Genomic DNA, 23760 nt, shown 5'->3' on the forward strand with positions numbered 1-23760 from the left:
GCGTGTTTTATTTTTCTCACCAAAGGTAATCCTATTTCACAAAAAACATAATAAGATGCGCCCTAAATGAAATATGATACGGTTTTTTTTGGTCTCCTCTAAAATCATCATCTTGTCACTTACGAGTTCCTGTTTTTAGGCCGTCGATATATTAAAATTTCTCTTATTTCTCCTACTAAAAGAACAATAGTCTCAAGTATTTTCCCTTTTATTCCACACGATCTTGTACAAAATGCTATCGAAAATAGTATACGATCAGTAAGAAGACCAGGAAAACGATAGAACGACAACTTACTGGAGGAACATTGAAAAACAAAAAGAGTCCTGTCTACATAAAAATAAGGAGAAGAAGAAAAAGAAGAAGAAAAAGAACAAAATACCAAAGACTTCAATGTAAAACCTACTGAAAACAGTTCTACTAACCCAGAACTAGTTCCAATGTGATGCCTCTCCCTAAAATAAATACCAAAAAACCAAAACAGAAACGAAGGATCTTCTTCACAAAATGCACTCACGGAAACTGCAAAACAGTCTAATAAGAATATGTACCTTCAATACCCCGAAATATTGCATGCCATCTGACAACATGATCGCATTTATAGAAAATACTTTCAGTTACAGGTCAGAATTCTAATTTACATCTGGTACATCCAATTTTAACAGAAAGATCTGTCAAAATCAGAATAACTCACATAATAAAAAAAACTTAACCAATAAAAAAACTAAGAATTTGAACATTGACTTAATGAAACCGAAAACTCGCCAAGCTCTAATATCTCCCAAGAACCCAGCGATGATTACCATTCTGATTTATCCCAACTATCCGAAAAAACATCTGATTGATACTAACATCATCCATCACTCAAACTTCACGCTAATACAGTGTAACTGCGATGGTTTTTATCCTCTCCTATAAAATCTGCAATCCCTTATATCTGATCACTCTCGCGATTTTCTTTGCTTACGGAAAACCAATTTTACCACAGTTCAGAATCCTTGCTTAAAAAATTTTGTTGCTTACAACTATATTAGAACCAGTCATTTACATGCAAGTGGCGGAACTTTCATCTTTATACTCAAAGCTATACATCACCAAGAGTTTTCTTTAAATACTAATTTGGAGGCAATAGCAATAACTCCCTGGTGTATCAATACAGTAGTCGTTTCTAGTATATACATTCCTTTTTACGTTAACTTACAGAGCTCCGATCTATTCCATTTTATTCAAAAACTTTTCGTTCCGTTTGTATTAGTTGGCGATTTCAATGATCATAATACACTATGAAGATCTGAATGAACATTTGGTCGAGGAAAAATTTTCCAGATAATAAACAATACCAATATTAACCTTTTAAACCTTGGAAACTCTAAATATTTTCAAATACAATCCGGAACGTTTTTCTCCATAGACTTGAGTTTTTGTGATCCCAAAATTGCTTCTCTCCACCACTGGAATATTCTTCAAACTTAATATTATAGTAGTCATTATAAGAATACAATTCTTATTTATAATAGTTCACCTAAAACCAACTATGTTCATGAGAAATGGAAAATTTCTCAAGCAAACTGGGATTTCTTCAGTAAAATTCTTAGGGATTTAACGGATATAATTATCTTTAGAAATGGCGTTGATGAATCTCTAACATACACTACGGATTGCCTTATTTCTGCTGCTGACCAATTCAAAGATAAATATGTGATAAATTCCTCAAGGACAACTGAATTGAAGAGTTCATCATTTTTTAAAAAGTGAGTGCAAAATCATAACGAATTCTAAAAGTAAACAGAAAAGTATCGTGGGCAAACTTTGTGAGTTCTATTTCTACAGATTTCCGGACAAAAATTACGCAGATGAAGGCTGTAAATACAACTTCTTCAAAACCTGTACTAATTTATGAAGACAATGACAAGACAATACAGACAATCAACATAAATAACTTACATACTTGCACAACACTTCCATGACAAAACCATGTAACCTCGGAAACCTTTTTTGGATGGTGCTAGAAAGGTCACCAATGGAGACACTGCGGACGGCAGCCAGATGGCTGGTGGAGAGCGAGTCGTGGATTCGAAACTAGCTTTGGAAACCGGGAATGGGTCCAACGGACGAAATAAATAAAGATAGGATAAGAGATGTTGGAAAAGATACAGAAATAAACAAAAAGATAGATGGGCAAAATTACCAAAGATAAGATAAGATAGGGAACAGGGGCCACTTAATTTTTAGGGGTTTACCGAGAAAATTAAGAAACCTTAGAAAAGAAAAGAGATACGGAAAGATATTTAGGTTCAGAGATCAAACCCAAGAAAAGATATCAACAGTTAATTATTAAATAAATATGGTTAACACTCTACATAAACAAATAATAAGTATATTAGGTATTATACCTACTTACTCTCAACTACATTTGAAGACATGTATGAATTTTAGATACGTCCAGATAATGGAAGATGATATGATGCCATACCATATTACTCGCCAAGATAAGTGGAGAACAAAGATTATGCTAACTTACGGTAATTCCTGACGACTGCTGTATTAATTCACTGAAGTTAATACTATACTTGTATTAAACACTGAATTTAATTAACATTAAAGGTGCTTTATGACTATATTTAATCAAATATAGTATAAGATCAAAAAAAACTCAATTAAACAAGTCTATACACACTTATAAACAAAATGCACAGAGAACGATACGATAATAGAGATACAGTAAGATCTAGTCCTTACGCAAGGACTGTCCCACCAAAAGTAACTTGTTTTCTCTACGAGTGCCCACCGAGAAGTAACCTGGTTCCTCTAAAATTTTACCAAACTACCCAAGAAAAGGTGAGGGTATCTACCCCCCAAAAATGATAGGCCAGCCTGTATCTATTTCTAAAAAGATAAGGTTATAACGGCTATCGGAAAGTTCGAGGTAATTTGGCACGTGATAAAATATGAAATCCCGAGATTGGGTCTTTCCCGAAAAACATTACAACGGGCGTTCGACGACAATTACCGAATTTATGAAAAAGAACCCGGAAAAGGATTAACTAAGGATTAGCCAAACCGGCGTCTTTAAATAAATACATAGGTAAATCTTTCAGTCATATTTCGGTAGTTTTCAATAAAAATTTCTGATCGTAAACACGACCATCAGCGTATCATCCACATGGGTAAAAGAAATTAAAATTAATTTAATATATTATTTAAAAAAATGTTACAACCAAAGCCAACTTTTTTATTCCTTACGCGAATAATAATACTGTAACGTATATTTTGCCTACCACATGGGGTATTACTATAGGGGGTTAAAAATTGGAGATAGAAGTCATTGGGTTGAAGATAGTGCAAGCAAAAAAACGAAACTGTTGCGAACGGCTCTCAGGGTTTATTTGGAGAACTGGTGGATAAGTAAATGAAATAATGGGATTGGGTTGGGGTAACTACAAAAATGAAATAAAGGGGTACTTACATGAGTCTCTTGGAACAAACAAAACACAAGAAGGTCCTCTAGCTATTTAAAATGCGACGCCGCTTTGAGGAAACTTCCTACTGGATGAAAGAAAAAGGCTCTTCCCTCCCAAAAAACACAAGAAAAAAGATTAGAATCTTTTTTAAAATAAATAGACAAAATGGTTTAGGGAAAAAAATTAAACATTTATTGTTGTCTCAGCACAAACAGTCACAAATATAGATGGTAATACAAAAAAATACTATATAATTAATTACAAAGATAAATACCAAAAATAACAAAGACAAAACACTTACTATGTCATATCAGTTTACAATCTCTTGAAGTTGGAGATACTACAATACTTACAATTGTTATTTGGCGATGATTTGTAGCAGAAATAAATTGATTATAAACGAAAAAATATATTTTTAAATGAAACTATGCGTAGAGGTCAACCTTTTTCTAAAAACAAAACAAAATCTCAAATATGATTAGATATTTACCAAATGTAAAAAATAGTGCTAGCTGTCATATGTCAATACTAAATCTTAAAACAGAACAAATAATATGACAGCTATAGCCACACCCTACATTTATAATTTTAATTATTACAATTATGAAAGCAATTATTATTAGAATATGTTTATCTTCAAAAATCAACACAAAAAAGTTACTTGGGTTTGACTAAAATTTCTTTACTTTAAATTTCTGGACTTCACTGGACTTTAGAATTTCTGGGGTTAGAACTGGAGTTAGATTCACCGCCACACGAACAAATTCATCTCCAAACGGAGATGGACTCGGCTTCTTAAAAAACTAGATCCATGTTGGTATTTTTTAAAATTGGTTGGAAACGCCGTTTTACAAGTATCTTAGATGAGAGACGGCTTACAAATAAAAAACAGTGATTACTCTTATCGGAACTGACACATTGCTTTGAGTATAAATCACGTTTTCTAACAAATTTTGACGGATTCTTCAAACTACATACCGACGTCTGTTCTCAATGACCAACCATGCAAACCTCTATAACTACACATACTGCACAATTAACTACCACAAATCTACTTATTTTCCATAAAAAAGGACCAGAAACGAAGAAACTACGGATTTGAAGCTAAATTCGGACTCCAACAAAACTAAACACGCCTTTAACAGCGGCCGGCCTTACCGAGAGTGAATGTAACTTTTAAAAATCATTTGCTTGCTCGCATAACCTTCTCAGCGATCTAAATAGATGTTTATTTGAAATTAGAATATTAAGCGGATTCGATCAAAAGAAAATACCAAAGAAATACGTGTCCGTGATACATCAACAAACTTAAAATGTTTTTATATTAACTCGGCAACGCAAAGAGGATTGAAATAATACTTCGGTGTTTTAGCAAATACGAGGGGATTTAAATATATACCAAGGAATTTAAAAATGCTAAAATACACTCCTTGCTTTAAATCAGTCGAATTCAATTAATCACCATTTTCCCGAACGAGAACTTAATCTCGCCATCTCTTCTACAAAAAATTCAGCGGCAGGTTTTGATAAAACTCCGTCAATTTGTCTTAAAAATCGTCACCAAGAACCGCTATCCAAACTCCTCGTACTTTTTATATGATATGGAGTAATCAAGATTTCCCCGCCCTCTGGCCACAATCAATCATTATACCTATTAACAAAACTAATGGCTTATTAAGCTCTTCTGTATCAATATATATGTTTTTTAAATGATTAGAGAAGATGATAAAAACAAACTTCTGCTTTGCCACCTGGAGCATCATAATTTTCTAGTTGCTGCTCAATCAGGTTTTAGAGCTAATAGCCAGTTTGGTTCTTCTTCAATCAGAAATTTCTAAAGCCATAACAAATAAGAACGATGTCGCTGTGGCCATGGATATACAGAGCGCCGTTGAGATTGTATCTAAGGACTGTCATCGTTGAAAAACTTAAAGAATTCAATCTTTACGTAAATATTTTATCATTTATATGTACTTTTTTGACTAATAGATTCTTTAAAGTTTCTACAAATCGAAAAGCCTCTGCATCACTCACTCTTCAAAACGGTGTATCGCAACTCTCAGTTTTGAACACTACCTTTTTTCTTCTCAATATAAATTACATGGGTTCCTTCGTTCCTCTTTCAGTAAAATATGTGATATATGCGGACGACCTTATCATATTTTGTCAAGAAAAAGTCACAAAAACTACATGTTCTTTATTTCAGAACGTATTAGATAGGATTTATACGTGGTCGGCAGAAATTGGTTTCAAATTTTCCCCCTCTATATTCAGAGTTATCCGATTTAGTGAAAAATATGGTTGCCATTCTCCTGTTGTGTTGATCAACAAAAATTTTAAGGAGCCTTTTCACACACGATTTACATAGAGATATCGCATTGAAAACACTTAAAGCAAGTGTTTTAATAGAATAAAAATTTTACAAAATCTAGCTCACGACCAATGGCGAGCTGAAGAAAAAATCCTATTGAGAATCTATAGAGCTCTTAATCACTCCAGATTAGATTATGGAAGCATACTCTTCATGGCAGCCTATACGTGCCTCTCAAATCTTTAAATTCAATATAAACGATATCCTTACTATATGTGTAGGTGCATTTAGATCAAGCTCAGATGTGCTTTGAATCTTTTGAACCTCCCCTTTTTATATGACGTTAACTTGTACTATCTTCTTATTTCACCAGAGAAAGCGCCAATCCACAAAATCCAGTAACCAAACTCATCAATTTTTTCCATCAAGTTCCTAAAAAATAGATACAGATCTGTGCATAATTAGTAAAGCCTTTGTTAGAAGATACAAACCTGACAATAACCACCTTCATCAGTACACCATACTTTTATGGACTCAGGTTACAATATAAATTCGCAATAAATTGTTTATACCAGTAAACGGTACTCGATAGAGTAGCCCAAAAGTCTGGAAACGACCAATTATCTCGTAAATTACAAGTCATAATTTTACAAAATTTGAGGTACACCTATTTTGGAATACGGAGATTCCATATTTGATATTTGCAATGTTGCCAGATTGACCGTTTCTCTTATATTATTAGTAACTTTGGTTTTTCAAATTCATCATCCTGTATATTTAGTCATTATTGGAAACTCCTATTCAATACGAGTTCAACCATATGTAACACTTACGATATTATGTAGTCTGTAAGGTCTTAAATATATAAAACAGTGCAAAATGCAAAAGCAATGGCTTCTTCTATGGAACTACCTCAATCGCTTTCAAAATTTAGCCAAAGTAACAGTTAACCAAAGCCTAAAGTAAAACCTTAATTGACAGATCTATGGACTCTACATCATTACACAGCTGCACAACAACAAAAGTAACGGCTTACAAGAAAACTAAATATTTAAATTGATATAACATTCCAATTAAAACTCTTTCTAAACTGCTTTTTCATGACAACTATTTTAATTTGTACTATTATTTACTTGACAAGTCAAAGACTTGGATTACTGAACCACATATTTGATGTTTCTACTACCGGAAATTGTTCCATAAACTTCTTATCACAATTAAAATTTATTTGTCGCGCTGTTGAAATTATATTTTTTAGTCTTGGTTTTTGCACTTTCGCTTTGAAAGGCGTTGGGATAGAAAATTGAAATAAAGACGGTTGGAAATAGGGAAAAAAGACGAGCCTATAGATACCCAATAAGGCAGTTTTATCCACTCAAAGTATTTTTTAAAATTTTATGCTTTTGACCATTTATCAAATTTTGTGTAAACTTTAGACCGTGCTCGCTTGGAAACACGAATAGATCTTCTTTTTCTTAAAGTATCTATCCGTTCCGGATGTTGGCGATCATCACGGCTATCTTTACTTTGTTTATTGCAGCGCGTAACAGTTCAGTGGTAGTCGTGTTATACCACTTTCGTAAATTTTGAAGCCAGGAAATGCGTCTTCTTCCCGGTCCTCTCTTACCATTTACCTTCCCTTGGAGAATCAGCTGGAGAAGGCCGTAACGTTCTTGATTTCTCATTACATGTCCTAGATATTCCAACTTTTTAGTTTTGACGGTCATTAGACTTTCACATTCTTTCCCCATTCTACGCAGGACCTCCACATTAGTAACTCTGTCAACCCAGGATATACGTAAGATGCGCCTATAACATCACATTTTGAAAGCTTTGAGCCGATTCATAGATGCAACAGTCAGTGTCCACGCTTCCATTCCGTAGAGCAGAACTGTGAATATGTATAGTATAAATTCGATAGGATTGTCAGGGCAGACATTTTGTAGTTCGTTAACACTCGGTGGTAAGCGGCTATATATTTATTTCTTTATTAACACACAAAACCACTTCTCAATTATCATTTTTGATGGTTACATCTGTTGGAAGTCCGAACTAGAGAAGGTACACTCGCCTTATTGCGAAATGTATTATTTAGTACCGCTTGCAGCTTATCCGTGCCATTGAGGTATACCCTGAATGCCAATAGAGAGGCAGGCGGACATCGTTATTTCTTTTCGAAAGTAATATTCTTAATGCAATACGGCAACATTATGAAAACTCACCCACAAATAACCATTAAATCTGGTGGGTGGTAGTATTTCATGAGAGTACCGTCGGGTAACATCATGGCATCAAAACCAACGTGCAGTACATCTGTTAATAAACAAAATAAAAAAAGGTGGTTATCTGTGAGAGAAAAGCAAATGACAAAATCGGTTTATGAGGGATTGCGTAGAAGATATCCAAATATGCTTATAGAGGACGTCGCGACATTGTCTGGAGATTTAACGAAAGTATCGGCTCGTATGGTTTTCCGAATAATTCAAGGTAACAAACCTATCCAAAAACCAATCCATAAAGGACGTGCAAAAATTGTATTGGACGATAGTACGAAAAGTATAATCCGAAGAAAAGTTCATGGATTTTATTTTAGGAACGAACTGCCCACGTTAATAGCTATTCAACGAGAAGTTAATGCAGACGCAGATGAGACTTTAAATAAAATATCCATGAGAGTATTACAAAGAACTTTACATGAAATGGACTTTCGGTATGTGAAGAGAAATCGGAAAAGTTTGTTGATCGAGAGAGACGAATTAGTGATATGGCGGAGAAAATATTTGCAAAAAATTCGTGATTTTAGACGACTTGGTAAAAAAGTTTATTATACGGACGAAACGTGGTTGAATGAGGGTCATACGAAATCCAAGGTATGGCAAGACTTGAATATTAAAAGTGCGAGACAGGCTTTCATTGACGGACTTTCAACCGGCTTAAAAGCACCCTCGGGCAAAGGAAGACGTCTCATTATAACGCACATTGGAATTGATTCAGGTTTTTTACAAGATGGTTTAAATGTGTTTACCTCAATCAAAACGGGCGATTATCATGAGGATATGAATTCGGATGTGTTTGAAAAGTGGTTTTCATCTATACTGACTCTTGTAGATCCTGGTTCGGTAATTATAATGGACAATGCACCTTATCACAGCCGTCGTATGGAAAAATACCGACTTCTGCATCTCGAAAATCAGATATAATGGATTGGTTAAGAAGTAAAAATATAGATTTTGATGAATCCATGATAAAGGTTCAATTACTTGATATAGTGCCTGAACATAAGAGTTCATACATCAGATTTGCAGTAGACGAAATGGCACGCGAGCATGGCATCACCGTATTAAGAACTCCACCGTATCATTGTGAATTGAATCCCATCGAGCTAATATGGGCACAAATAAAAAATGAGGTAGCGCAAAAGAATACAAACTTTAAATTAAAAGAAGTCAAATTATTATTAGACCAAGCGATACAAAATATAACCGCTTCCAACTGGCAGTCATGCATTAAACATACACAGAACGAAGAAGATAAAATGTGGGACGTAGACACGCGTGTTGATGTTCTTATCGAGCCCATTATCATTACTCCAGGAGAAGACAGTAGTGATAGTGAATTAACAACAGGAAGTGATTCAGAATAAAAATGTTTCTTTAAAATAATAACTAATAGGTACAGTTCTAGAGATTTTTTGTTGCTACATTCGGAGACTACCTGTGAGATCCTTCGTCCTACCTGGTTATAATTTTCTAAGTAGGTATGTACCTAATAACTATATTATTATTATTATGGCAAGTTTGTTTTTCACAATTGTAGTTTACATGTTGCTGGGTCTAGAATTATTATTTTCTGTAAAGAAGTTGGTATTTATATGTGAATATGAATTTTATTTAAAAAAAATATTGTACATTCTACCGATCTCAAAGTCGATCACAAAGCGACTAAGTTATTTCGAAACTATTACTTATTTACAAATTCATTCACATTTACTTAAAACTCTCATGTAGAAATTGATTGTAAATAAAAGTTCAAAAGAAAAAACAAGGCTGTTTCGGGAATTCTATTATTTCCATTTTAATCGTATTTAATTGTAAATTTCCAGGTATTATATTTGTGTTCTTGGAAATTGCTCAATTTGAATGCTACGTCGTGTTTAGATTAAAACGCATATAATGACTAACGAGGGTTTTTCAAAAGGTTAATCTGACAATTCATCTACAGTTTAATGTCTTAACGGTGGAACATTTTATAAAAAGCAGTGGAAGATATTCTATTGGGGAAATGCAAGGCGATACAATAGTTATTAGTTATTCTTACGTTTACTACTAAAAGTTTCGTTTATATTTTTAAGTTATTATCTTTTTTGTTTGTTATGAATTTAAGATATTTATAAATGATAGGTTTTGTTTTTTACAAATTATTACGTACCAGAAGTATATTCGTGACATTTCATTATTATAAGGGAGAAAGTTTTGGATTTAAAATATAATATAATTTAGCACCTCGACACCGTAAGGTACAAAAGGACGGCTTAAGTAAGTAAGTATAATTTAGCATTTGAGATGTTGTAAAATAAACATGTACATATTTGTTAAACTAAAAATAATATAAATGAATGAAAATATTGTGTGTACATCTGGATTACACAATTAATTGTTAAGACGTAATATTTTGAATATAATATTTTTACATAACATTTTAACAAAATATATTTAACATAAATTAACAATTTTACCGTTGACGCAAAAATATTTTTATGTGCAAGTTTCCTATATTTTCCTTATTTTAAAAATATACACGCCACCATTTAACTACACGCGTCTCTCATCTCGGACCCCTCGAGGATCTATCATTTCTAAGCGATAACCTGACAATCCTATTGAATTTATAGTATAGCAGTTCAATAGACGGCATTTTGTTTTTAATGATATGTCTCGACTGTTGAAAATGGTTCTCATTCTAACGAATGCTGCTTTTGCTTTTATTATTCGCTGTTTAATTTCTTTTGAGTGGTCCCATTGGCTATTTAAATTGGTGCCTAGATATACATATTGTTCAACTCTTTCGATATTCTGTTGGTTGATTGTAAGTTGAGCGTTTAGTATTGGTTTTTTACTAATTGTCATAAATTTGGTTTTCGTTATGTTAAGAGCTTACGAATAGATACAAAGTTTTAATAAAGACAGTTGGAAAGAGAAAAATAAAACGTAAAAATCGATACCCAACAAGACATAGTTTTAACACTCTGAGTATTTTTTTTTTAAATTGTATGCTTTTTACCATTTATCAATTTTTTCTGAAAACTTTAGAAACCGATCGCTTGGAAATGCAAATAAGTAGAAAGTTGCAATAAGGACGGTTGAAAGAGGAAACAAAGAGGACTCTGTAGATACCCAGCAAGGCATAGTTTTATCCACTCTGAATATTTTTTAAAATTTCATGCTTTTTACCCCTTATTCAATTTTGTGTAAACTTTAGACAGCGCTCGCTTGGATACACGAATAGATACAAAGTTTTAATAAAGACAGTTGGAAAGTGAAAAAGAAAACAAAAAAATCGATACCCAACACGGTACAATTTTATTCACCCTGAGTATTTTTTTAAATTGTATGCTTTTTGCCATTTATCAAAATTAAAACCGATCGATTGGAAATGCAAATAAGTAGAAAGTTGCAATAAGGACGGTTAAAAGATGAAACTAAGAGGAACCTGTAGACACCCAACAAGGCATAGTTTTATCGACCCTAAGTATTACCCAGACAACTTCCAATTAAAAAATATACTTAGTAGTTAATACATTCATTAGAAATCCTTGAAAATAGACAATGTTTTATGGCATTTTTAAGAAAAATGACATCATCCACGTGTGTTGATGTTTCGCACTAAATATATCAGGAGCCACCCTTGAATCAATTTGGTGGGAAATAAAATTCTACAAAGTAATTAAAATTGGATTGTCTGATATGATAGTTTTTCTGTTTTAACATAAAATATAACGGATGAAATGAACATAGAAATACATTACCTACTAAGTCTATTTTTTTATTGGGGAAGATGTCTTGCTAAGAAAAAAATACTTAGAGAGGATAAAACTATGCTTTTTTGGGTATCTACAGGTTTGTTTTTTTTTCCTCTCTCAACTGTCCATACTGCAACTTTCTACTTGTTTGCATTTCCAAGCGATCGCTTTCTAAAATTTTCAGAAAATTGAATAAATGGTAAAAAGCATGCAATTTAAAAAATATTTAGAGTGAATAAAACTGTGCCTTGTTGTGTATCGATTTTTCTGTTTTCTTTCTCTCTTTCTAACTTTTTTTATTAAAACTTTATCTAGTCGTGTTTCCAAGCGAGCGCTCTCTAAAGTTTACAAAAAATTTGAAAAATGGTAAAAAGCATGAAATTTAAAAAAATACTCAGAGTGGATAAAACTATGCCTTGTTAGATGTTTATAGGCTTATCTTTTTTCCCTATTTTCAACCGTCTTTATTTCATGTTTCTATCCCAACGCCTTTAAAAGCAAAAATTAAAAACCAAGACCGATTTTTTGTACATCTTCGGTAATTAGATTCTTCTGACAAAAAAAAATCTTTAAATTTAGCTAAAATTGCTGCTAAAAAAAACAACGAGAATTATAAGAAACATGGATAAACAGTGTATAAATATATTACACTTATAGCCCAGGGAAATAAGCATTTCAAAACAACAAAAAAAAAACCTATATGTTTCCTGCAGTCAATTTTTTGGACTTAATTAGTTTTTAACAAATTAAGGTCAAAAAACGGAAACTTTTTACTTTTATCGCCTATCAGCAAGAATTGAAGCATTTTAAACAAATTTTAGAAGAGACGAAACTTATAAGTCTTATAAAAACCTTCAAAATTGCGGTTTTTAAATGTTTCTATCCTTATTTGTAGCTTAGAAAGTTGCAAAATAAGTCAAAATTTTCGGTTTTTTTTAAAAATGTTAATATTTTTTTTGAAAATAAACTTATAACATTTATATTTTATGGAACATTGTGTCTTGTAGTGCTTAAAATATGGTCAAAATTTTAAAGTGATCGGTCAAATAGTTTAAAAGTTATTTTATATAAAAAAAAATTTATTAAAATCCTTTGTAAAAGGTATATATTTTTAAAAACCCAAACGGGCTGTGTTAGACAAAACGTTTTCGGAATCCATTATTCCATCATCGGTGTCCACGTTGAAGTTGCAAGTTCACTTGCAACTTCAACGTGGAGTCATATGTCGCCATGTTACCTAATCCAACGGTAACTTTAACATCCTAATAATTTATAAAATATAATGTAAAACAAATGTAACTAATTATTTGTTAACGGGTTTTTACCCATGTATTTAGTGGCTACATTCATGTACTCCTAGACACCGATGATGGAATAATGGATTCCGAAAACGTTTTGTCTAACACAGCCCGTTTGGGTTTTTAAAAATATAGTACCTTTTACAAAGGATTTCAATAAATTTTTTTAATATATGGTATACAGCCAAATACAGGAACGTAGATTCCTTGTGGATTTTATTTTATATGATTATCCCAAATTAATTTATGGCATTTTTAAGAAAAATGACATCATCCTCGTGTGTTGATCATTCGCACTAAATATATCAGGGGCCACCGTTGAATCAATTTGGTGGGAAATAAAATTCTACAAAGTAATTAAAATTGAAATGTATTGGGATGATAGTTTTTCTGTTTTAACATAAAATATAACGGATGAAATTAACATAGAAATGCAGTACCTACTAAGTCTATTTTTTATTGGGGAAGATGTCTTGGTGAGAAAAAATATTTAGAGAGGATAAAACTATGCCTTGTTCTAATTATCTATAGGTTCATTTTTTTTCCTCTCTCAACTGCCCTTACTGCAACTTTCTACTTGTTTGCATTTCCAAGCGATCGCTCTCTAAAATTTTCAGAAAATTGAATAAATGGTAAAAAGCATATTTTAAAAAAATATTCAAAGTAAATAAAACTGTGTTGTTTTCTTTTTCTCGAATATGCATTACGAATATGCATTATTTCAATAAATAAATTGTTAAAGAAAGTATTTAATTTGTTTAAACAATTTTTTTTTTAATTTTTATTGTAATATTTGAGATAATTTTTATTTGAAAACTTGAAATTGAAATTGAAATTTTATTGAAATGAAAATTTATACTTCTTTAATAAAATTGTAACTAATTTATTTATAATAGATTTTATTAAACAACAAATTTTCCTATCCAATTGTTTCTAAAAATAGTAATGCTTTGGAAATCTTAAATAACCTAGGTTTCATTTCTTGCTAAAAATGCTATAATAAAAACTAAAGTTAATAAATTATTTGCAGAAAATTTTTCAATTTACAATTTTATTAAAGAAGTATACATTAATCATAAACATTTCTTTTTTACATTGAAACTTACCTTAAATATTACTAAAAAATTTAAAAAAAAAGAAAGTTTTTTTTAAACAAATTAGGTGGTTTGTTTGACAATTTATTTATTGATATAATGCATATTCGTAATGTACGCAAAAAGCACATACCAGTTCAGTACAGTATATATATATATATATATATATATATATATATATATATATATATATATATATATATATATATATATACACTGATTAGTGCCTTAAGAACCGGCAAAATAACGCAAAAGATAGAAAACATATTACGTTGTGAAATAAAAAGAGATGAAAGTAGTAGAGGTGGGAAATTATCGATAGATGTTGTAGAAGATGATGGTTTCCGGTTTTTTCTTTTTATCTGTGCCCATTTTAATATCATTCGAGTGTAAAGAACTCAGCACTAGAACATTTTTGTTGACTTTTCCCTGGTACGCCGTTAGCGTCAAGTCTTCGTGTTTGAAAATTTTTGTTTTGTACAATTCCATCTTTTCATTTTTTACTGACGGTGGAATATCCTTTCTTGTTCGGTTGATTGTTCCAACAATGCTGGTAGCCTTCTTTCGTAATTCTTTTGCCAACTTTATGGACGTAAAGAAATTATCCGTCGTAACATTTCTTCCTTTATTTATAAATGGTTCCATTAGGCGGCTAACAACATGTTCCCCAGAAGTTGATTGGCTGGTCGTTGTTCATCTTTCCCTAGGTAAGGAAATCCGTTCAACAAATATTTGGACTCGACATCAGCTGCAAGCCAGAATTTAATTCCAAACTTATGGGGTTTATTCGCCATGTATTGGATAAAGCAGCATCTTGCCTTCGTGGAAAAAAGCTGTTCGTCGATAGTTATATTTTCGCCAGGTGTATAACATAATATACAATTCTCTATAAATGGGTTCCATATTCCCGACGCAAGTGCGAATTTATCTGTTGATAATCGCTTAGACCTGGTATTTCTCATATCAAAACGGATAAAACTCATTATTAGCAACAGTATAATACTTAAACTACTGTACTTAACTAACTTAACAGTTAGTTAAGTACAGCAACAGTACATGATTTTATGTTACGGAGTATGCATTCATCAATCAACAGCCGCCATGCACTAGCTGCAGAATCTCTAATAATGCTTCTCTTAGCATGAGGGCTTGGTCCAGCAGCTTCCTTCAGAACATTTTGACTGGTACGCCTTCCTAAAATGAACGAGATAAATTAGTGTGCAGGTATATACTCATTTATTTATTTATTTAAATAAATGGCACCATAATAAATAAAGAATGGAACAACAACCAAGAAATAAGAGCGCACATCGGAAAAGCTAGATCCACCTTCAACCAGATGGGGGCCTTCTTCAAGGGCCATAACCTCTCTCTTGGTATAAAAGTAAGGATGCTGCGATGCTACGTCTTCTCTGTTCTTTTTTATGGTGTTGAATAGTTGACCTTGACAAAGATATATGCAGAAAATTGGAAGCATTCGAACTGTGGCTAAATCGGAGAACACTTCAAATCCCGTGGACGACTATCAAATCTCGAAAGTTACAATATTTCGAAAACATTGTGCGAAATGAATCTAGATGCGCCCTTCTACAAGCCATCCTGCAAGGAAAAATATTTGGAAAACGGGGTCCAGGAACAAGAACATCCTGCAGATAAGGTAAATATTGCCATGATTATCGCCAATATTCGTGACATCAAGAAGAATATGCTCAAAAATATTATACACCTAAGTGAATACATAAATAGAAGCTACTAATATAATATAGTTGCTTACCTGGTGTACTAGCATTGTTGTCAAGTAACTCCCATCCTATGGTATCTATGGAAGAATTATCTAAATTGCTTCTGCGAATTCCTCTTACCTGGTTGGTAATCATTTCTGAAGATGTATTGAAGTCTGCATTCGAAGTTGAAGCAGAAATACTGGGCATCACCTCAATCTCAACTTCACCTTCAGAATCACTGCCCGATGAATGTCCTTGATCAACTGTATTAGGCACATACTCGTCAACTTCATTATCGGATACATCTTCATCAGATAACTCTGCTCCAGATTCATCTTCTGACAAATTCTGTAGACACTCTAATAGCTCCTGCTGAGTCAAATATCGGCGAGACATGATAACAGCAGAAATAATAAAAATCACAATGTAAAATTAATCAAAATACAGATTGAACATGCAATTGCAAAGAGTATACTCAAACTACATAATAACAAATATTTTCGATGTATTTTATACATAAAATAAGTAAAAACTTCCCAGAAAAGTAGAACAAAAATTAGACTACCTCGTCATTAGGACTGCATTTTTCTAGGTTGACATCAACATAAATATATTCAAAATGTAATTATACTAAGTACCTGTAAAAAAGAAATTATAATCCTCAAGTAAATAATAAAGTCCCAAATCATAAATTTTGTAAAATAAATATGAATGAGTAATACTATAGACTAATGAGAGTCGAAAATAGAAAGCAGTCAAAATGACTGCTATATGGTAGTTCTAGGTATACGTTACCATATCTTAAAAAGTAATTACGCTAAGTACCTGTAAAAGAGACCTGTATGAATAGGTAATACAGAGTGTCAAAAATGAAAAGCAGTCAAAATGACCGCTCTGGTGCTTCTAGTGTTAAGCGAAAAATATTTATCATCTTAAAGACCTACTATAGGTACTTTATTAGACGCAGCTCATCAAAGATAAGACAACGGTTGAAATTATGTGGTGCTCAAGTAGATTGAAAATGGAAGATTGGAGAAAGGTTATGTTTACAGACGAATCTCGTTTTACGAGATATTTACCTGATGGCTGCCAAAGAGTATGTAAAAGACCTGAAGAATGTTATGTTGCTTGGCTAATGTTGCTTAACTCCTACAGTTTACTACAGTTTAGTGATGGAAGTACAATGATGTGGGCAGCATTGCTTTGGTAGTACATACAGATCGTATTATATAAAGTACAGGTGGCCTTGTACCCGAAAATTTGCTCCTAATGCATGATAGTGCTCGGCCGCACATAACAAGGATAATAATGCAATAGTTTACAGATGTTGGTATTAAGTTACTAGCCTGGCCATCTAGGAGTCCAGACCTTATCGCGATAGATCATTTGTGGGACAACTTGGAAATGGTAGGCAAAATTATGGCTGGTTGGAAACTGTAGTACCGTAGAGAACAATCATTAATAGATGAGTGGAAACAAATACCATAAAACGAGATTTTAGCTAAATTTAAAGATTTTTGGTTGTCAGAAGAATATAATTACCCAAGATGTAGAAAAAATCCGTCTTGGTTTTTGCACTTTCACTTTGAAATGTGTTGGGATAGAAAGTTGAAATAAAAACGGTTGGTAATAGGGAAAAAACGAGCCTATAGACACCCTTCAAGGCATAGTTTTATCTACTATGAGTATTTTTTTAAATTTTATGCTTATCATCTTCAAATTTTGTGTAAACCTTAGACAGCGCTTGCCTGGAAACACGAATAGATACAAAACAGAAAAAGAAAAAAAAAGTGTTTTACTTCGATGTTCGAGTTTTCTATGTGGTATACAGCCAACTCCTGGGAATTATTCCTTTCAATTCTATATTTTTCACTTCACGAGAGATCCATTTTATAGTACTTAAACTTAATCCCGTTGCAAACGTAGCTCTTGTATTTTTTTTTTAATTGTAACAGGCTGATTTTGTACCGCTTCTTGCTCAGTGGCGGATCCAAGAGGGGTCATGGGGGTCATGACTCCCCCCCCCCCAAACAAAATTAAATATCAATCAAATGATCCTAAAAAAAAATTTAAAAGCAGGAAGTCAAGAGTTGAAATGATTCAAACTTATTTATTCTAGGGGTAAGTGTAGAATTATGCCGAAGCGTCTTTACATTGTTTCTTAAAAAAATCAACAATTCTGAATACAGTAATACCTCGACAACGCGATTTTCAAATTTTGTCAATTCGTCATTTGAGTGCCATAGAATCGCTCGATTATCGATGAGATAGAATAACCGCCCACACATTATTGCTCATTCAATGTACATGAGATGACTTTTTGCACGAAATCAGCACATTTTTATTTTGTATTAGGTATTTCTTATCTTCAGTTTTGTCTACAAATTGGTTGTTTGTAATTTGAATATAAATTATAATTGTTGAAACTGTGTCTTACATTTTATAATTTATCTATAATAAATATTGTTGTTGCATTAGCTCTGTCTGATACGTTAGTGAATACAAATAAAGGAACTCGGAGCTGATGTCCAAGGTATTTGTGAAACTCGTCGGGTTGAAAGGCATGAAGGTCATCTTCACTTCCAGGGCGAATCAATCATCAAAATGTACAACGATCTTGCATTATAAAAATATACAACGCATTAATGCAAACTATTAGGAGACCAGAATTTCTCATTTCGTTAGTTTGTCTTAGGGATGTTTTAGGTACAACTGTATCACTTCGTCCTCTACTTAAGGACACTAAATGCATTCCTAAAAATAAAAGATTAAAAGTTGAATCTGTTTTTAGCAACCTTTACTATGAAGTGAAGGAATTAGCTGAACAACTAGACATTGAATTGAAGATGCCGCATATAGTTTCTCGTCAAACCTGTCGTCAAAACCAACTTGCTAAGTCTTGCGAAGAATATTTCCGAAGATCTGTTTATTTACCCCTTTTAGACAAAATCTTAACTGATTTAGAAGAACGACTTTCACCGAAAGTTATGAATCTATTTAATCTTCGAGTTGTTTGACCTAAAACTGATAATACATCAAAAGATAAATATACATTAAAAAAAATTTTTAACACCTTCCAGGATATTACTGGACCATCTACTGCATATTCCACAGTAGAATAACAGTTTTTTTACTTATCATTAACATTTACTTATCTTATTCTTATAGTATTTTTAATCACTGAACTTTTATTTACCACTCGTTGCAGGCTTTTGCTGACAATTCGTGAGAAAAATTTCAATATCAAGTTGAAATAGGGTAACGGGTACAGTTGTTGGCCGGTCACTAGTGATTGGCCACTTTCACAAAAATCCGAAATATTAAGATTTTCAGAAACTATAAGTAAATAAATTTATTTGCATTTAAATTTGGCAAGATTGCTGTATATTTGGTCTAGCTATCATCTCTCTCAGTTCATATTATCTAGTTGTTACGGCGTGTCTTGTTTGAAGCTTAACAGGTGCATCCACTTTTAAGAGTTTTTTAAAGAATTTGTTAAGGAAGGCTATTCACGAGGTGAGTTATCTTGGCTAATAGTATTATATATCTGGGTATATTAATGTTTTATGGCGATTTAGTGGGGTACATCTTACATTATCAGTGGTTTTAATAGCAAAGTTATGAATTTTTGGCTGTAAATTTGAGTGGCCAAGCACTGTATCTTAAATATGTCCGTGTTATAATGATTGGCCTACCGGCCAATTGCTGTACCTACTTTGAATTAAAATATTTATTATAATTTAAGCTTTTTTAGCCTAGTTTGGTCCAAGATAAGATATTTCAAACATTTTTTCTTATTTTTTAAGGTAATAACCAGTGGTTGGCCAACTGCCAATCACCAAACCACAGGGTGGCCAATAACTGTAATGTGTAATAAGAATATATTTTTTGTCCGGATTCGTATTTATAAAATTATAATTGTTTTAGTTGTTATAAAATTAGTGCTAAAGTGGGCATATTGAATCAAATTTGCAACGTCCGTATTGTAGCTAAAATTATTACGATTAAATGATTTTTATTTTTAGAATCAAAAATGCCAAATATTGTAAAGATAAAACGTATGACAAACACTATACAGAACAAGATCTTCAGTCTGCTTTTCAGGCCATAGAAAATGGCATGAGCCAACGAGAAGCCGCTGAACAATTTAATGTGCCAAGAGCAACATTGCAGTTTAGAGCAAGTGAAAAATTTAATAAAAAAACTACCCTTGGTCTCAATCCTATTCTTTGTTTGGAGGAAGAAAATCGTTTAAAGGATTGCATCATAACATGCCAAGACAAAGGTTTTCCAGTAGGAGTGAAAGATATACAAGACTCGGTTAAAGGTTTTCTTGACGCAAATCTTCGTGCCAATCCTTTTACTGACAATCGGCCCGGAAGAGGTTGGTATATATCTTTTTTAAAGCGACACCCAGATTTAAGTGAGAGAACTCCAGAAGCGGTAACGGCAGCTCAGTTGTGTCTGAAAAAGATATAAAAAAATGGTTCACCGGTGTTCAAGAATACTTGCATGGTAAATGTTATATTGATATTCGTCAAGACCCCTCACGTGTTTTAAATGGCGATGAAACCTGCTTTCTCTTTACCTTTGCAGCATCTAGAGAAATAACAGCAACAATGATTATTTACCCTTATAAACGAATTCCTAGCAATATTTTAAATTCCGTTTCACGAGAATGGGGCATAGGATGTAGCGATACGGGATGGATGAAGAATGAAAACTTCTATGAATACATAGGAAACGTCTTATATAAGTACCTAGTTGCGAAAAACACTAATTTTCCAGTTATTTTGTTCGTTGATGGACATAAAATTCACTTAACCATTCAAACCAGTGAATTATGTTCAAAGTTACAAATTATTTTAGTGGCCTTATATCCCAATGCAACCAGAATTATACAACCTGCAGATATTGCTGCATTTAAACCATTAAAGGCAAATTGGAACCGGGCAGTATTAAAGTTTAGACGCGAAAACCCGATCTCACTAGTCATATTACACTTAACCCTGTAGGTTTCTATGAAACCATATGCAACTTACAAGATATTCCTGTTATTACAGAAGAAAATCTACTTTCGGATTTTTGAGTTTAACTTCCAGAAAACGTTGATATTACATATAATATAAAAGATGTCACAGAAGATATTCAATCGACATCCAATAATCTGCCTTTAGTTAATCAAGACAACTAACTATCTAAAGAAATTGACACCTCAATCGATAAATTCTTTTTTTGGCCAGAAACCCCACAAAGAAAGGGCAAAAAGCAAACAGAAAGGTTGCCTTTCGTGCTCACTTCTTCAGATCGTCAAAATGCAGAGAGGCGTAAAATTGAAGAAAAAGCAGAACAAGAAAAAATAAAATTATAACGAAAACAAGAGCAAATTGACACAAAATCCAACAATAAAGGTAAAAAAAAACCGGTCAATTTCGGGAGAAAAAAATGTCAAACTGTTGACGTCAGACTGAAGAATAAAGAAAATGTTACAGTAAATACAGTTGATATTGCAGATTCAAATATTTTGAAAGCAGACACTTTTATTGATCATACAATTAAAAGCACTACTTTAAAAAGTGGAGTTAGAGTACGCGCTATCTCAGAGTTTGTCCTCAAAGAAAAACAAGAACTGTCACGGAACCAATTTCCTGATTCTGTAGAGGAAAACGTTAAACACAATTGATAACATATTTTTTAATGTCTACAACAATATAAATTCATCAAATTTGAAAAATACATTCCAAAGCAAATGTACAAATTTGGAAACCAGCAAAGAAAATCGTGCTGGTCAGTCGGCTAAAAGGAAGTTATTTTTTGAAACTAAGGGATACCCAGAATATGAAAAAATACAAATTCTCTCAGATATAACGGTGAAATAATCAGACGACACCAACCCACCTGTAAATAACCTTTTGTATACAGGATTGTTTTAGTATTGTTCTTATAATATATCTAAATCAAAAGTTGGAATAAAATGTCTATTTTGTGTTAGAGGCTACCATATTGATCCTTGTGCAAAGAAACAACAAGAAATTGAAAACTTAAATAGTTTTGTATGCCTTACCTGCACAAACAAAAAAAGAAAATTGGGAATTTTATGAATGGCCAATAACTGTAATTCTATATGCCAATAACTATGTTTGTATGGCCAATAACTGTGTAGTTCTGTAAGTTTTTAAATTTGTGTTTATTTTTAACATAGGTACATTATTATTTCTAATTAAAATAACCTGAGTTTTTATGAAATCTGATGTTTCATTACTATTAAAAAACCCTTACAAAATATTTCACTTTAAAAGATACCAATTTACAATTTTAATTCAATTGGCAATTCCTTAAGTGGCCAATCACTGTACCCGTTACCCTATCTATAGGACGTGAAGTTCCATAATTAATTTATTGTGATTATTTTTAACTTTTATGTTTGTTGCGTTTTTAATTCCATTAATTTGTTAGTAATACATAATTTTATAAAAATACTTTTAATAATTTCTTTAAATATAATTATCCCATTTTATCCTACAACTTCAATTTTTAATTAAATTATTTATAATAAACTGTAAGAACACTAAAATTATTTTAATTTTCCTCCTTTTCAATTAAGAATATGAATGTGTTAAAATTAGACCAATATGAACTGTCGAAAATGCCACATTAGCATTTTGAAACATTGGACCAAAACAAACCGTTGATTAACACAAAAGGCAAAGTAACGAATATGATTTTCTGGAAAGACAAAACGGTAAGCAGTTCAATTTTGCTATCAATCTAACAAGAATTAAACATTAAATATAAAAAACAAAAATTTTCATTTGCCAAGGCGCTGATTTAGGATTCTCTAAAAAAGAGTTATCTTCCTCTCCTGAAAAGTACCACTTTTCACATTCGATAGTTGGAAATGGTAGGGACGATTGTGTTCCTGTGGTTAGTTTTTTCAATTAGTATGTAGCAGTCATATGTAGACGTAATTTTTTGTTGCTTGTCAATTCTTCGCATCACATGTGTAGCGGAGGATACTGTTGATATTCTTAATAATAACAACTATTTTTATTTACTTTTTTGAGGTACAATTTTAATAATTTTACATAACTTGGTTACACATAAATAAAAAAAATAAGAGATATATATTCTTAACGCAGTTGGTTATTAATTTCAAGTTCAATTATTTAATCCGCTTTCTCGCCATTTCGTTCCGTTTCTATTTCGATTAAATCCAAAATGTCCGAAAAGCCTCTGCCGCCTAAGCCAGCAACCGTATTTCCGTTAACGGGCACCGAATACCGTAAGCATTTCTATATTTAATTTTCTAATTAATTGTATATTCGGGCTTCTGGCTTAATAAATATCGTTCATAGCAAGGGTACGAGGAATACACATTTAGATCCGACCGTAATTTTGTTGTTTTTGGGCGTGGGACGATAAAAAGGTAGCTGTATCAGGAATCAAAGTTTAATTTGGCAGGGAACAAAAGGCGAGTCCGAAAAAGTGGTCAGTTTTCATATTTTGTGTATATAATGCCCAAGGCTTAGATTCAGGCGGTAATTTGTACGAAAAATATTATGAAGCGTTTGATAACTAAATTATCGGACGATAACAGTTATTTACTTTATTTACAAAACAAACATGCCATCCAAGCATCTTTGTTTTGTTTATTAAGTTAAAAAAATGAAAGCATTTTTTGATAGGTACATTTGAGTTCAATTTCTGCTAGTCAACGCTTGTATTTAGACGTTACTTTGTTTTAAATCGAAATCTGAAACATTTGCTAACTTAGTTATGATACATACAAATGCATTCTTAAAAAAATACAAAACGGTTAAAGCAAAGTAAAAATTTATCATTATCGTCATCGACT

This window comes from Diabrotica undecimpunctata, chromosome 4 (genome assembly GCF_040954645.1).
Source record: "Diabrotica undecimpunctata isolate CICGRU chromosome 4, icDiaUnde3, whole genome shotgun sequence".
Taxonomy (NCBI): Eukaryota; Metazoa; Arthropoda; class Insecta; order Coleoptera; family Chrysomelidae; genus Diabrotica; species Diabrotica undecimpunctata.